The 17,689-nt window shown below is 40.9% G+C and overlaps 1 long non-coding RNA gene across 1 annotated transcript; it reads right to left on the bottom strand.

Moving 5' to 3' along the window:
* Positions 1 to 4,453: 4,453 nt before the first annotated feature.
* LOC133914421 (uncharacterized) lies at positions 4,454 to 17,441 on the bottom strand. Its single transcript, XR_009909245.1, has 3 exons — positions 17,227 to 17,441; positions 16,979 to 17,141; positions 4,454 to 5,016 (listed from the first exon to the last, which is right to left on the bottom strand). It is a non-coding gene; the product is annotated as an uncharacterized LOC133914421 (long non-coding RNA).
* Between the last annotated feature and the right edge of the window lie 248 nt (positions 17,442 to 17,689).

The following is a 17,689-nucleotide window of genomic DNA, read 5'->3' as shown; positions in this document are numbered from 1 at the left end:
ACAATTTTGTGAGAGAAGCTAGATGGGCTAGCTCATCAACTAGAAAGTTCTCCTTGCAAGGGATATGGTTGACCTCAAAACCAATAAAGCGTCACTCTAGTCTTCTCAGTTCCGCGAGGTATACCGCCATTGTCGGCATAGAGCACTAAAATTCCTTTGCACATGGTTTACGACCAGTAGAGAGTCCCCTATCGCTAACAGATATTTTATTCCAAGTGTGAAGGCTGCTCGCATTTTGAACAAGAGGCTATCGTATTCTGCAATATTGTTAGTGACCGAAAAATATAATTGAACTACATACCTGAGGATGTCGCTGTTTGGTGAGATCAAGACCACTCCAGCCCCCATTCCCTTCAACATCAACGATCCATTGAAGTGCATGATCAAGTGCTCATTTGTCTCTGGTCGTTGTTCCCTTTTCGGGCTCAACGGATGACCACTCGGCCACAAAATCGGCTAGCGTCTAGGACTTGATAGTCGTTTCGTGAATGAATTAAATATCAAACTCCCCAAGCTCTACTTCCCACTTTGTAGTTCTTCCTATAGCATCCCTATTGTGGAGTATTTCTCTAATGGGAAGCGATGTGATTACCTTGATTTTGTGGGCCCATAAATAGTGTCTGAGTTTGCGAGAGGCCATCAGTATGGCGTATACCAGCTTCTGAGCATGTGGGTATCGAGCTTTCACGTCGTGCAGGACCTCACTGACATAGTATATTGGTCGCTTAAATCCTTCTCGTTCGATGACTAGGACCGCGTTCATGACATGTGGGGTAGCTGCAACATAGAGCAAGAGCTCCTTGTTTGGTTGAGGAGCGGTCAGTACAGAAGGGGAAGAGATGTACCTTTTGAGTTCCTGGAAGGTCGTCTCTGCTTCTGGCGTCCACGAGAAGTGACCACTTTTCTTTAGGAGCTTGAAGAGCGATAGCCCCTTCTCTCCCATCCTCAAGATGAACCTGCTCAAAGCCGCCACACATCATGTCAGCTTTTGGACTTCCTTTAACCTGGTTGGGGATTTTATCTAGCCTATAGGTATGATCTTGTCAGGATTTGCCTATATTCCTTGACCGAATACGAGAAACCCGAGCAACTTCCCTGATGGAACTCCAAACGTGTACTTCTCTGGATTTAATTTTATGCGGTACTTCCAAAGGTTGTCGAACGTTTCCTGGAGGTTCCCAACCAAGTCATCCTTGGTTCTACTTTTCACGACCACATCATCAACGTATGACTTGACATTTCTACCAAGCTCTAGTTAGAGAACGAGCTGAATGCAATGTTGGTAAGTGACACCAGCACTTTTCAAACCAAAAAGTATTTTTACATAACAAAAGACCCCAAATGGTGTTATAAAAGTAGTCTTCTCCTCATCTACCCTACACATGCTAATTTGATGGTATCCTGAGCGGGCATCTAAGAAGCTTAGCAGATTGATGCCATCCATTGAGTCAACAAGCTGGTCGATCTGGGGTAGAGAGAAGAGATCCTTCGGGCATGTCTTATTGAGGTCAGTGAAGTTGACGCACATCCTCCACAAATCATTGTGTTTCTAGACCCCGTTGTGTTTCTGGATCATGATTGGGTTAGCCAGCCATTTTGAATATTATACTTAACAGATGAAGCCTACTTCCAGGAGCTTGTCAACCTCCTCTCGAAGTGCTTCCTTCTGGTAGGCGTAGAACTGACACGCCTTCTGCTTTACTGGTCGTGCGTCCGTTCAGATAGACAGCTTCTGCTCGATCATGTCCTTAGGGACTCTGGGCATATCAGACGGACTCCACGAGAAGACATCTGCATACGCCCAGAGAAAAGTGATGAACACGAGTTCCTATTTGGGGTCCAGACCGGCCCGTATCTGGCCGTACTAGATGGATCGGTGTCATTTAGGAAAATTGCCTTAAGCCGATCGTCTGGGCTGCGATGATGTGGAATTTCATCGAGCGACCACTAGGCCCGGTGTCCTCGGGCTGTGATCCAGGAGTCAGCTCTACCATGTCGACGCTCCTCTTGTTGCAGTGCAATGCCATCATCGTGTTGTAAAAAATAGTGATGCCCCCCTTCGGACCAGGGAACTTGATTTCCTGGTATGCGTAGTGGGCAATGACCATGAACTAGGCCATCGTGGATTTCCCTAGGATTGTGTTATAAGCAGTCCCGAAGGCCGCCACATTGAACAGAACACTTTTGGTCCTGAAGTTATTCGCAGAGCCGAATGTGATGGGCAACTCAATTTTTCCCAATGGTTTAGCCAAGGAGACAAGGGTAATTCCAAAAAAAGAGAAGATGGCCTCAACGCGCTCCTCAGAATTTGCAGAGCATCTAGCATGTTGGCGAAGATGAGGTTGATGGAGCGCCCACCATCAACCAGTACGCGACCTAGTCAAATATTCTGTACCATGGATTCGACTACAATGGAGTAACGACCAGAGAGCTTGACACACAGGGTGGTTTGCCTGGCTGAAAGTGAGGGGTACCTTCGACCACTTCAGATGAGGGCTTGGGCCCAACATAGTCACCCACATCTCGCGGACCACCGACTTCCTTTGACCATTTCAGATGAGGGCTTGGGCCCAACACAGTCGCCCACACCTCACGGACCACCGACTTGTACTCCCTGTTCGAGGAATGCGTTGTGGCTCCTCCGAATATGTGGTGGACCATGTGGTCGGCCTACTGGAACGTTGTGGTTGGCCGGTTTGCTCGACTGCCATGACCTCGGGTAGTCCTGCCTTACTCTTATTCTTCGTTTTCTCATTTCAACTGGCCCCTTTGGAAGAGGCGAGTCAGTCAGAGGTCGGCTATAGCTTCGTGCCGCTCTAGTGCTCTTGGGCCTCAACGGCCTACGCACACTTGTCTGCAAGCTCGAAGAGCTCAGTGATGCTCCAGACTTTCTTGGTGGCTAGCTTTTCGACCATCTTCTGGTCTCTGACCTGCCCTTCAGAAGGCAATGACCACAAATTCACTTGGGATCTTTAGAACGGTGTTCTGGCGTTCGATGAAATACTAGATGAAGTCTCACAACGACTCGTCCTGTTGCTACCTAATTTGGTACAAGTTACCCTCGACCCTTGGTCGGGCATATGTCCCTTAGAAGTTGGCAACAAACTGGTCGCACAAGTCCTCCCAAGAGTGAACCAACTAGCGAAGGAGGTTCATAAGCTAGGACCAGGCTGAGCCTGTCAACACAGTCATGAAATAGTTCGCCATGACATTCCCATTTCCACCCGCAACCTACACCATGGTGGTGTAGATATGTAGGAATTCCTCCGAGTTAGAAGAGATGTCATACTTGTCCGGCCAGTGCACCTCTCACAACCGGGTCGATAAGGTGTTGCACCCTATCCCATAGCGGGGAGCCATTGGCTGATGGGAGGCCGCACGTGCTTGGGGAGAGAGACAACGGTCACGAGGTCCTGACGATAGGATGGAGGAATCTGATGCCTCTCTGCGAAGGGGGCGAGCAGTAGAGCTGCTTGCCCTTGTCCTACCCTCGTCGGGCATGGTCCTCCTGCTCTCGGTTGGCCCTCTTTCCCTGGATCACGCTGCGGAAGTCACATTGGTGAGGAGAGTCACGCAAGTCAAGGGTTTGGCTATCCCAACGTGGCGGGGTTCTCCTAGTACCCCCTTCCCCCGTTACAGTGGGGCATAGGATTTGTCCTACCATGGGGCTTGCTGCAATTTCTTGCAACCACGATCGTCATCATTCCTGGGAATGGGTGCGGTCTTTGCCACCATGACTTGGCGCCATGCGGTTTCTGGTAGGAGAGTGAGGTCGCATAGCCATAGCGCCACCGGCGAACCCTCTGGTATTGCCACAGGCGGGTGACTAAGAAACATCCAAACGGTCTGTAGGTTTTGTGTGGGCGTCATAGCCTCAAAGTCAAGCTGCTGACCGTAGAGTGGTGAAATATTACAAGGGAGGGAGCCCTTGATATTTGCGTGACACGAAGGACTAGACAATGATGCCCTCAAAGACTACTCCCTCTGTAGGCACTCGTGCGGGTGACACTGTAGTTGCTAGGGCTGTATTGGAGCGCCTCCTTGTTCGGCACTGGGTGGGTTTCCCCCTGGGAGTATGGCTTGAGGGTTACCGCCGGTGCCTAAGGGACGAGAACCTATGCTATTCCCCATTACATGGGGTACATTGCAAACTTCTCGTAGGGTTTCGGAGTCCTCGGACTCCATTTTAGTATCCCAAGCTTAGAGCACACTAGGCTTATCTATGTCATATCCCATGATGAACACCTCTCGGTGTTCGAGGTCCTCGGAACGGGACTCAGTGGTCATCGTGGATCTGACCATGGGTAGCCCAATCAGGTTATTAACACTTATCAAAATACAAAAATGTACTCCCTACCTAGCGCGCCAACTATCGAGGGTTAATCCTTGACAATGTGTCCGAGGTATGCCAGTCAATGGGAGCATGATCAACATTTTCTACGAGTGTGCGTGTGTGTTTGTGTGGATGATGAACTCAAGAACAGAAGGGGTTATCAAGGTTCAGGTCTCTCGTGGGATAACAACCCTACGTCATATGTATTTTCTTATGACAGGGATCAACTTGGTTATAGAAAGAGTTTTGTCCTTTACAAGCCTAGTCTTCCCTCCTTTATATAGTAGGAGGAGAGATGCATATACAATCAGTACATGCCAGAACTATAGCAGTCCCATTCGTACCAAAAATTCCTACTACGAGGCCATCATCACAGAGAGTGGGCATGCTCGGCCTACCTGATCGTCTTGTGTGCCCTGTCTCATCGGTCGTATGTCATCACACCCACTTACGAGACCATCGCACCTGCCTGCAGGGCCGTCTTGTAGTATTAATTGCTACGAGACGGGTCACTGCATCAGTGTGTCGGCCATGATTTTGCTCACCGAAAGGATGTGGTTGGGGAAGAAAAACACTTGAGAGAATATCACTAAATGAGATTAGACTGGTTAGATGAATACCTACCCCACAATCAGCAATGTTATAGGTTTCCTTCCGTGATCAGGGGACTGGTCGCGTAAGCCCTGGCAAACATACGTGCTGGAGTCAGCTTTTGATAATATCTACTGTCAGCGGACCTTTGCTGGTGTAGACCCACAGAACAGGAACCCTATTCTTTACATCGACAGGCAGTATTTAAACCTACCGTGCAAAGTAACGAATACGAATGATGATACTCCATTCTCAAAATATATCGTATTTCTAATAATATTTTAACTATTAATTGTCAAATCCTCATCGCCTTGGTTCTAAGAGCGGAAAAAAATCCCCGCACGTATTGAACGGAGCTTTACTAGTCGAGCTTTTCATAAGCTCCTACGAATCATCGAGAATATCATATAACTTGCTTTTGTGCATGCAAGTTAGTCAATTAGGGCATGTATAAACGTGTGACCTTAGCTTTCTATAAGAGCTGTCATCTAAAATTTGTGATGACATGGAAAGGTGTTAATGAAAAGAGAGAAAAATGTCGTCTCTTAAGAATAAGGTACAAATGTGTCCTGTAGCACGTGAAACAATGCAAAATGTGTCTTGTAATGTATTTATTGTGGGCCAGCACTAATGATATATGGGTTATTGATATTGTTTTTTAAACTGTCTATAAATGATACGGATGATATTCTAAACGGGCGTTGTCTCAAGTGTTTTACATGTCCATACGTAGAGTGCATAAACGGGGAAAGTAAAAGAAAATTAAGGAAATAAAAGGAAGAGAAATGAAGAAAACAGAAACTGCGGGATGAAGCACGCGATGGTGCGTGGCGCTGACTTGTTGGGGTAATGTGGTGACACGTTGGCAGGAGACCAGATAGGGTGGCGCCCACGAATTATTTGATATCCTGGAGGTGGGGGCGCGTTCGATCCGTTTGCAGGGACGATGATCAGGTTTCATGCAAGTGGCGAACCAGCGTTTAGCTCGGCAGTACCATCTCCAAGTGCGAGCAGTATTGGTGGGGTTTGACCCCGCTCAGCCGCGACCGAGCGCGTGCTCTGTGATGGAGCGATTATAGCGTATCGGGGTCTAGGGGTAGTGTGTGCGTACATGCGTTTGTACTTAAAAAAAGTTGCATACAAGTGCACGTCCAGATTGTTTGTGCTTCACAAATCTAAGGTCAATTCTGGATTCCAATCAGTTTCGACTACGCGAGGAAACTGTTTCGGACGTTCCCGAAGAGATTATGCGGGAAATTTTGGTGCACGCGATACTTCATACCTATAGATTTAATTTATTTTGTGATGTAAATATCAAAATATTTTACTGTATAAATATCAAATGGTTCCAATACTGATCTGGATATTGCAACTGCAGAGGGGCTACAGTAAAATACATTAGCCCGCTTCTCAACCGTTAGATAAAAATAAAAAAATCAAATCTGATACTACAGTAAAATACGTTGTCTTCTCCGCTGCAGAGGATCGGGATCCCTCCAATACTTCTCTAGAAGCTCAAAAATTTGGACAAGACATACCTATACAAGCCTAGCGAAACAATAATCCGACGGTCACACATCGCACGGATTATGACCAGCAAGCAATCATGAGATTTTTGTTATAAGAAACCCATTGGTCAAAAAACACGTGGAGCACCGAGAATAACACAAAATAAGTCCATCTAGATTAGATGTAGTAGCATGTGTTGTTGTCTAGTCTTGTGCTGCTGCTTGACTTAAACTGCCGCCCCATGTCATCTTAGCCCCTCCAGCAACTCGAGGAGAACCTCAGCCAACCATGCTGCCTGCAAAAAGCTTGCTCTTTGTGCTCTCCAAATCACCAGCTCTACGTGACACCACATAGTCCCTATCCAAAATTCCAAGCAGGAGGGACGCACCTCACTAGGCAGCTTTCCCTCTCTAGCCATCAATGGTGAGATCTTATCGAGTAGCTTGGTACTAGCTAGCCCCTAATCTAACAGTTTTGGTCGTGTTTTGCTGTCTACTCTCCGGTCCCTTTTTTGGTTTGTTTTAGATGAGTTTGGATAAAATTGCACTTTGGGGAGAGGTTATGGTGGTAGATATGTCACTATGTAATAAATTAGTAAAGTAGATATCATATTAATAATGATTGTTTAAGTATATGTCACTAATATTCTATATGATGGGTCTAATATAAGTACGTCACTAATTTGACTCCTGATCAAGCTCATATATGGATAAAATTGCACTTTAGGGATGAGGTTATGGTGGTAGATGTGCCACTACCTAATAAATAAGTAAAGGAGACATCGTATCAATGATGGCATCTTAGCATCCGTTATGTTTTATTAATGTTGAGTCTAATAAGGGCATATCACTAATATGTCTTCTGATCAGGCTCAGATATAAACCCATCACTAATGAATAATTATTAATGACGGGTTATAATATGATCTGTCACTGATAACTGTATTCACCGGTGCAGAACTTTGGTAAAGACTCTCGTGGTATTTGCTATCGATAAAAAAACATGAAAATGAAATCATATGACGATTCTATAATATATTAGTTTTCATCTACTCAACAAGTTTTCCTTACTAAAATAAAATATGTTATTTTTTTCTCTCCATTTAAATGCTCAGCAATGCAAATCTGGTTCACAAATATTTTTTGTGTTTCTCTTATTTTTCTCACCTCAAAAGTACTAAAATAGGAAATATTATACATTTCTGCTCAAGTTTGATATAAAAGGTGTTAGCTATAGACACAAACACGTGTTCCAAAAATGATGTAGAAATTTTAGAGGATGAAAACTCAATCTTCTAGGTCAAATTTGGCCTCAAAAAATTTGTCAAACCCGACAAAATCAGGGAGAAACAGATGTAAATTTTTCTATAGATATCCGTAGAGTAAAAAAATGTGAAAATCGAATCTGTATGCAAAAGTTATGCTCGTTTTACCAAAAACACTCTAGGCCACCTACGAAATTACGATCGTTTGCATGAGACATTCATAAATTCATCACATATATTAATACAAATTTGGATGAAGCAAAATTTTATAGATAAATTATAACCCTCAATGAAATTTGACAAAATCAATCATTAGTGACAGATAAAGATTACGACTCGTCACTAATGTTTAGTCATTTGTAACAGGTCACAGTTATGATGCGTCACTAATACCCTTCAACAAATAAGGTTAAAAGGATAAAATATCTGATTTCTATCATAACTACGTGATAGCATAGGTGGTAAGATGGCTAAACGCGCAAGGGAGTGGTCACGGGTTTGATTCCCACGGACAAACTCAAAAATATTGTGAAAAATAGCGTGGTTTATGAGGCATATGTCATGGGCCTGTTTTGGGATGGCTCGGATGAAAAAAATTCTTTTTGACTTTTTTCGTGTTAGAAAATATGAAAAACATTCATCAGTTATTAGTAATGGGTTAAGATTACGACCTGTCACTAATAACTGAATATCAGTGACAGATCATTGACCTATCACTAATGATCTTATTAGTGACGATTGTAATCTTCTGTAATAACCTGTCATTAGTGATGTGATAAGAGTGACGGGTACTAGACTGAACACTAATAACAGTTATCATTCGACACTAATGTTTTTTTATGTGATATGATTTTCTGGGTGTCAAGATGCATGACCCTTTTTTCTGACCAATTATCCGGTCGGTTCATCTAGAAAATAATTTCTATTGTGCAAAGTATTTCTATGTATCAGTTTATAGCTTGTTAAATGCTATTTAGGTCCGGTTTGCTTTCTGTTTTTGTTCTGCTTATGCCGCCACCAGAAATTAGAAACCAGAAGAAAAAATAAATGGGGTTCTAGAGAAGTGATTTGTAGAGAAGTTAGAAGCCTGCTTCTGAGAAAAATAAAACAAAGTTGAGAAGCTCGCTGATAGATGTTTTTCTGAGAAAATATATGCTGACAAGCTAAAAATATATTGTAGAAGTCAATAATCTATTTTTAAAACAGTTTTTTCTTAAAAAAATGCAGCTTTTCAAAAAAAACCCGAAAACATAAACTTAAACAAACCTACCCTTAAATCCATACCTATAGGCTATAGGTAATAGCTTCCCTTCAATTTTTTTTTTCGAAGGAGCTTCCCTTCAATTGACAATGGATAGCATTCTCTATGTAGCACTCACGATTGAAGGTCAGTTTCATGGCGTTTCGTCTCGCTCAATTTTCCAACGCAGTTATTGTTGACAAAAACATTCAAAAAAATTGACCACTTCATCGACAAATCGAATTAAAATTAAGTAAATTATGTTATGAATGGTTGATCCTTCCATATTTGTTCTCATGTGAAAACTTTTGGTCTTAACTAACATGTGTATTGTGTTATGGGATACAAAAGTTAGTTTAACAATGCAGTCTTTTTCTTTTCTTTTTATTTAAAGGCTGGCCAAACACTATGTGTCGAGTTCAAGTTTTGTCTTTCAACTCTTTTTTGAGTTAGTTTAATCATTCACTCCAAAACCTTTTACTTTATGCCTGCCAAATAAATCGAATCTCATATTATCTTGGGAGGTGGGTTTTTTTGGATAATTAAAAGGTGGTGTTTGCAATGATGGCAAATATGTTACCATGTTGGCAAAGTAAGAGACTCACCATGGTTGGCTTAGATACAAAGTGTTTGCCACATGGCAAAAATATCTTGTTGGGAAATTCGTTTCTTAGCGACCAATATCTATGTTCGTACAATATAGTTCAAAACAAACAAGACATATTTGTCAATATGTGCCAATCTTACCCTCCGAATATCTTATTCCGTCAAGATTTGATTAGCCCAAAATTAATACTATGGAATCAACTGCTACCTTGTCTTATTAACATCACTCTTACACAAGAGTTTGATGAATTTCACTAGAATTTAAAAAAATCTGGCAAATTCATGGTGAAGAAGTCACTTTGCCGGGCACTAATACATAGTGATGCACCCATAAACAGGAAACTATGGAAATTAAAAGTTTCTTTGAAAATAAAAATTTTCTCATGGTACATACGTAAATGTGTACTACTAATAAAAGATAATCTAGTAAAAGACAATAGCAAGGTAGTAAAAAATATTACTTAAGCATCTTTTTTTTATTGTTGCTTTGTGAGATCTGTATGGTTTATCATTCAAGTGACTTCAAATCTTTACCCACCGCATATTATTTCCAACATGTTTGAAAACTAGCTTTATGATCTTAGTAAACATTGGAGAACCAAAGTAATGGTAGCGATGACAACTTTTTATTGGTCACTATGGTTATGTAGAAATATTATTATATTGTCACAGAAAGGATCATCCCTACCCCCTCTTTCACTGCCGGTTCAATAATAACCGGCAGTGATACTTAAGCTCCAGGCGCGTATAAAAGTCAAGCCGGCAAGAACCAGTAGTTGTAGTTGTTATCACTATCAATCCTGTTACGAACCAACAATGATAACAATATTATTACTGATGGTTCTTCTTATGAACCGGCAGTGATACATCACCGCCATTTGGTAACATGAACTGAAGTGGCAACAATATTATCACAATCAGTTCTTCTTACAAATCGGCAGTGATACATCACTATCGTTTGGTAGCATGAACAACAGTGATAATATTGTTATCACTGTTAGTTCTTTAAAAAGACGAGCATATAAAATGTGCCTTTAATAACTAACGGTGATAATTTTTATCTTAATCGGTTCGTATTCTAAATTGGCAATGATAATATTTATCACTATCGGTTTTAAAAATACATGCATAAAAAGATGTGGCTTTAATAATTGATGAAGACGGACTGACAGTGCTATTTATTATCACTATCGGTTTGTAATCCGAACCAAAAATGATAATTTTTCTATAAATAAAACTCGTTTCCCACATACTCCCTCATCTCATTTCACTCTCCTGAAGCGGCCCCCGAGGGATAGATGTGGTTGCAATAAAGCGGTGGTCACCGTCTCCACCGCGGCTGCCTCTGTTCCTTATGCTCAGCTTTAACATGTCCTCTCCATTCGCCCAGCCATAGCCATCTCGCTGTTCACTGAGCTTTGAGCCATAGCCATATCATTTTGCTCTCTTGAAGCCGTTCCCAAGGGACAGATGCGAGCTCAGTGGAGATGGTGGCCACCGTCTCCACTGAGGTTGCCTCTATCCGTTGTGCCCGGCTTCAACTTGTCCTCTGCGCCGAGCTTCGAGCCACCTCATCATCTCCTAAGCAACCCGCGCGGCCACACGCCTTCTCTGTCTCCTTATCTCTGCCCCCTCCCCCCACATCTCCTCATCTCCTCTCCACACGGACACCTCATCTCCGTTCCCTATCTCCTCTCCCTATCTCCACTGCGAATGTAGATTAGATAGACACCTCCATTGCGTACACAAATCTTGTTTGAAGATAACTGTGTCAATAGGTAGATCTAAATGAATGGCAAAAAACACAGATGTGTTGAAGATGTATTATGTCTTTGTATTCATTTAGGCTTACTATTGTCACTGCAAATATAGATTTAGATATTGCCATTCGGTGAAACTAGATATAGGTATAAAATACTTTACTACAAAAATTTCAGCATGTGTTCTTCTGTACTTGAGACAAATCTCCATGTTGAAGAGTTCCTGGTAAAGTGTTTTTGCAAATACGAAAAGATTATCACTGTCGGTTCAAGATATGAATCAGCAGTGATACTCACTATCACTACTAGTTCATAAGCCGGCAGTGGTAATTATGGATTATCACTACCTCTAATTCATTGCCGGTTCAAAAATCAAAAGCAATGTTAATTTTGAACCGACGGTGATGACGTTTTCTGTAGTAGTGTTATCTTTAATAAGAGGAAAAATAACTCTTATTTGCATATTATTTCTATATGTACATGTTAACTTCGTACGAGGGTTGTGCTGCAGCGGTAGAAACATTGGCATCAACTCTTCTGGAGTGGACAGTTAGAGATATATTTACCCAGTTTAGATGACAGTCTAGCTTCAGATTGATACTTCTTCTTAGCCCGCGAGTTGGATCGTTTATTCTTCTATGCTTTTACTTTTTTTCTCCTTTTTTTTTTCTTTTTTGCCATGTGCATTCAAGTTATTAGAAACTGGAAGTGAACTCTTATGAGTTTGTATATCATCTTAATGTGACGATAAAAGTTAATAAAATTTCCTTTACAAAGAACATGGCAAATGTCGGGTATGTGATTTACACTTTGGCATTTGGGGCGTAAAGTAAATGCTTTTGATAGCAGGTAATGATAGACCTTGGGAAAAGTTGAGGGACACAAAATAAACATTTTGCAATATTTTACTTGTTCAGTCAAACAAGGTAAGCATGATGCACAGTGATGCCTAACTGGGCTTATGCGCTTTTTAAATAGGAAACATCGAACTCTTGCAATAAAAAAGTAAAAGTTTTGAGCCAAAAATGTACATAGTGCGTATGGTCACTAACATCCACTTATATAGTTGATACCAATAGTTTTGAAGAATGCCTAGCGCTTCCTTACATTCTCACTGATTTTCCACTACTCGCCTAGTTTTAGTTGTCTTCAAATTTTGTATTACCAAGCAATTTGTGCTGCAACTTTATCTTTTATCGTTTATATGAACCACTCCCAATTTAGTCAGCTTAAATCGTCCCCTGCTGTACTAGGTCAGTGTCACCGAAAATCAACATAATAGGGACATACCTACCAGCTTCTCCAATTAAATTGATGTTATTCAAGTCATTCCCTTTTATGAGTGGAAGTGTACTAATAGCATTTACTTTGCTTTCATCCTCTCATCACTTACCTCACAATTGTTGACATTCGTTGGCAAGGAATTGCTTCCGACTCACTTCATGAGATTTTCCATTTATTTGAGTAAAATGTTCTATACTTTTGCTCCCCTTTTCTTACACTCGTAAAAAGGGAAATAAAAAAAGATGCACTCAATTACTTCGGTGAATTTCATCCTAGCATGCCGTATCGTTAGATGGGCCCATGATAGTGATCATTAAAAATATTTTTTAGTCTAAATGAGAATGTCCATCCACTTATGAGCAACAAGGGGTCAAGACTAGAGATGCAAAGATGATACAATAAATCTATCAGATCAAGAAAACAATAGAAAGTCCCAGTTCTTTCTGATGGGTCACCTAGATGGAGTATATGAATCAGGAAAAAAAAAGCTTGCTTACTTTAATCATATCAGGCCCCAAATCAATACAGCATGGTTACTATATGATGAATACCACACTAGGTGTTTAGTTCTCCACTCCCAGAAGTCAAGCTAAAATTTGACTATGTCAAAACAGAGGTCATGTCAAAATTGGGAAAAAATTAAAATAGTGTTTGGTTTGAGACCGAGTCAAAAATTTGTCCGGCAAAAATCAGGTGACCATTTTGAACACCAAAATCTTATCTAGCTTTGCCATAAAAAAAATTTGATTGGCCAAATTTTTTGAGGTGCGACTAAATTTTGACCTTATCCAAACGGAAAGCAAACTTTTTAGAGGTGATCAAATTTTAGCTTGGCTTCTTGAGTAAGAATCAAACAGCCCCTAGCTAACTGGGTACCAATAGCAATTTGCTGGGGGCAATAACACAAAGACAAAGGAGTCCACGTCATGATGAGCACGCCATCTTTGTGTTTGTACCATTCCTTTTGGGTCAACATCCAATCATGGCCACCCTGTGCTGGTTATCAGCATGTTCACAAATGTTGGGCGCTGGTTTTCTTCGCACCAAATGGTTTTGGTTACCATTGTATTAGATCATCTTCAATCATATTTTATTTATTTCATTTTTTGGGATTATCTTTCTCGTTCTTATTTTTTTTATTTTCTCTTATCTTCAACAATTTACTTTCGAGGGGAATCGTGAAGGGAAAGAAAAGAGAATCCCGTTTTAAAAGAAATAATCCTAAAAATTTCTTCGTAGCAGGAACCGTAAAAAAATCGTTGAAATGTTGAAAAAAACGAAAATCCCTTTATAATAGGATTTTTGCCCCGAAGCCCTTGGATATAGTTGAGGGCTTCTCTTAGTTGAGTGACTCTATCCGTGGCGGTTCAAATTCTGGCCAGCGCTCACATTTATGCACGCATGAATGTGTCTCGGTGGTAACAACACGTGTACATGCTATATCATGCAACATATTAATTAATGTCTGATCTCTACAATTCTAACCATGCTACAAGCCGCATCGAGTGTGCTACATGCTTCCTTGTAATTTAAACGAATATCATTCACATGACAATCACGTACACAGCTTGTCCAAACAATCTCGCTCATGGACCTTGCTTTGTCCACCTTGTAGACTTGTACTATGGTATTCCTGCATCACACCCTGTTCCCTCCACCCAACCTATTCCATCTCTTTGTGCTAGGTTGCCATCTTCTATGGCTAACAAGCTTATGATCTAATCCAAAGCCATCCATGCCCATCATGAACCATTCCCATCGACGCAGCGGGACCAAACCACAGGGCCACCAATGATTGTACCATCCAATGATGGATCGTTTGCCCCGTCTAAGGATTCATGTGGTGTCCCGCTCAAAAATTTCCAGATATTTGGCAATCAGGTTCTGGACCCATCCTAAATAATGTAATGACAAATCGTGAATTAGGGGCTAAATGGTCTGATGTGGGACAACTCACTGGCCAAGCTCCACAAGTCAGTGATCGATGCTAATTCAACAATGTCTATCTCTCAAAAATAAAGTTGGTCAATGGTCCAATTTCATATTGCTAGTCCCATAATTTTTATACTAGTTTATCAGTTCAATGATAAGGCGATGATTATTCTCTGATGAAATGATTAGTTGGCCATTAAAAGACGTTGCAATATATGTATATTAATTTATTCCATTTCAGAGTGTTTGGTTAGAGAACAAAGGATATTGGATCCAAATCTAGCCATGTTGGCCCCCGATCTATCTAGTAGAATCGATTGCTGAAAACTGAGCAGCCTACAAGGGTTTCAGAGATGACAGATGGTGTGCTGCAGCGCAACTGCTAGTGCTATCCTGTCGTGTGGGGGATCTTATACTAGTAGCTAAAATTATTGAAGGTGCGGGAATGAACCATGACCTCACCATTATATTCTCTTCTAGATCAAGTAGAAAATGGAATACTTTATAATTGTGCCTTCCATGATTCTTTCTCCGTTTGCACACCAATATTGCTGTGTATGTAAGGCCTCTTCTTTTTCCATGTGCCCAATGAATGAAAGAGAACGAGGATAGGTTGAATGTTGTGTGTGTTTTATATTAAGCCTTGAGGACTAAATATATAAAATACAGATAACTTAGATATCAAATAACATTAAAACAGAATTTAATCTAATTCTAACCTACCGTGACAAACGGATCCTAATGTACTGTATAACATATACGCAACACTCAAGACCGGACTGTACTAGCTGCTTATGCATTTTCATGCAGTATTGTTCTTTTTTGTCTGTCCATTCTCGTGTACTGGACCAGGTGATCTAGCTGCTCAACTAATTCGACACTTGTTAATTCAGTTCATGATTGTTATGAGCAGCCTTATGTATCCAACCATTAGAAAGTAGGTTTATATTAGCACCCATAACGTCTATATCTTGCTTGCATACATTATGTCGCCCAACTTGTCCCATTTCTTGATTTAGCAGGCTGATCTAGCCCCCTAACTAATCATTTTGTCCGGTTCGCCTAAATATATCGATAACTTTTTCTTCGTCTGTGTTTCTCTAAAAGCTTCTAATCATGGAACCACACGTTTCTCAGAGTGGTTCTTATCTTGTCCAATCTTAACCGCAAGTTGTTGCCGACTATTCGGTTTCCCCCATAAACAAAAGCGTAGCTAATGATAATTTCCAGCGAGACAGATGTGTTGTTGACACTTGATACAAAGGTGAATTATCTACTATTATCTCGAGTACTGTGGAAATCTACTCTTGTGTGGGAACCAATTCGTTAAATTCTTCCCAACTCAAGAAGAATTCCATGTGATAAGGCATCAGGATTGGTTTTCCATGTGCTGAAAGTTGTCTAGATTACTCGCAATGCTGCCGAAAACGCAGCCAAGGGCCATGAGGAATCCTATGCCGATGAATAATTTTCTGACAGCATGATGAATGGAAAGAAATTCTGATTTCTGATGTATCCCCGTGGAAAAGTTACAAAATTTAGTATCCATCTGGCCTACAAATTAAATATCCTCTGAGAAAAGCCTGAAAAGTATGGCTGTGGACTTTGCATAAAAGCAAGTATTCAGTTCATCTTGCGACACTTGTGACTTCTTCTGATTTTTTTTTGCGGCGTAAACATGCCCAAGGTATGAATAAAGCTAGCATGCAGATTGTTTTATTGTTTACAGATTCTTGGTGTCTTGAAGGAGTAAACATGCAAATGATTGATAATAGCAACCTGAGATCACGTCGAGATCTTTTGTTTGCTTTCTGCCTGGTTGAATTGGCCTATTACAGAGGCTAAGATAAACCACTCCTCCATCATAGCAATAACAAATGAATAGTCCAATCATTTAGTCGTTTAAAGTGCTGAGAATATAAATGTGCCATATGGCCTTCAGAAAGGGATTATGGATAACTCTCTACAGTTTGTTTGGGCTAAATTGTTAGGTCAGAACCAAATAGCCAATAAAGAAATCGACGCAAAGCGACGACGCATAGGCCAGGGACAAGATCTCATAATATATTTAGGCATTATCTAACACATCCACAAGTCAAATGCGATGTGCATCGCAATTAGCAAGCTTTCGTCGCCCTTTTAAAAAGGCTATGTGTTTGACTAGTTAATATGAGGTGGACATAATTAGGTGTAGGGACAAACTTCTTACTCACTGATTAGTATGAACCGGGCTGATTGCGTAATGTGTGAACAGACAATCGAAACGCTGTGAGATAAAATAAGTGATCTAGATGAGAGCAGAGATATCAGATATAATTTTCTCAGAACGTTCGTGTTCGATATGCGTATGTTCTTGGTTTTTTGGAAACAAGTGAGTATGACAGCAAGAAGAGATAATGTAAGATTGAAGCTAATAATTACAGCTATGTTCTTTGTAACTCTAAAGTGGAGGAAACTACCTTTTATCTGTTCTTCGACTGCAACTTTTGCTGAGAGCTGCTAGCACGCTCTTCAATTCTTTTGGGACTTTCAAGTGGAATTTTTCATCATGATGCAGAAAGCCAAGGTTCAGTTTGCCCAGCCTTTTTTTATGAAAGCTTTCATCATCGCTGCTTGGGCTATCTGGAAACAGAGAAATGATTTTATTTTTTAAAAAAATTCTCCTTCTCACCCTAGATGGAGAGATAAATTTCTGGTAGAAGCTCACCTCTAATCTCTCGAATGTGTGCTCTTCTCAGTTCCCCTTTTCAGCTTGGCTCTCCTCCCTTGTTTAGTCCTCTGGTTCTATGAGGCTCCTCCCTCTACCTTCCTCGTTTCTTTTCTTGATTTGGGTGTTGCGTTATATAACGTATGTTTCTTCTTTGTCTCTTCTGCTCTCTTTCTTTGTTTTTATTATATATCTATTAAATATACCACAGTAGGAGTTTCCCTTACAGTTTTCTCTTTTAAAAAAAGAAGAGATAAGACTAGGTAAGTCGCTTAGAATTTGGTTTCTGTGCTGATGCAATACAAAGTGAAGAACGACTAAGACATGGCGGCCAAGAACTGGAGATCAGGTCATGATTTTACCTGCTTCCGATCCGCATGCCGCCACACGTGCAACGGGGAATTCTGAATGTTTGATTGTCTGAAAGTTGGAAGTCCACTGAAGCTTACTGATCTACTCAAGT

Source organism: Phragmites australis, chromosome 4 (genome assembly GCF_958298935.1).
Source record: "Phragmites australis chromosome 4, lpPhrAust1.1, whole genome shotgun sequence".
NCBI classification, from domain to species: domain Eukaryota; kingdom Viridiplantae; phylum Streptophyta; class Magnoliopsida; order Poales; family Poaceae; genus Phragmites; species Phragmites australis.
The sequence above is the reverse complement of the archived record's forward strand: the minus strand, read 5'-3'. Positions and strand labels throughout refer to the sequence as shown.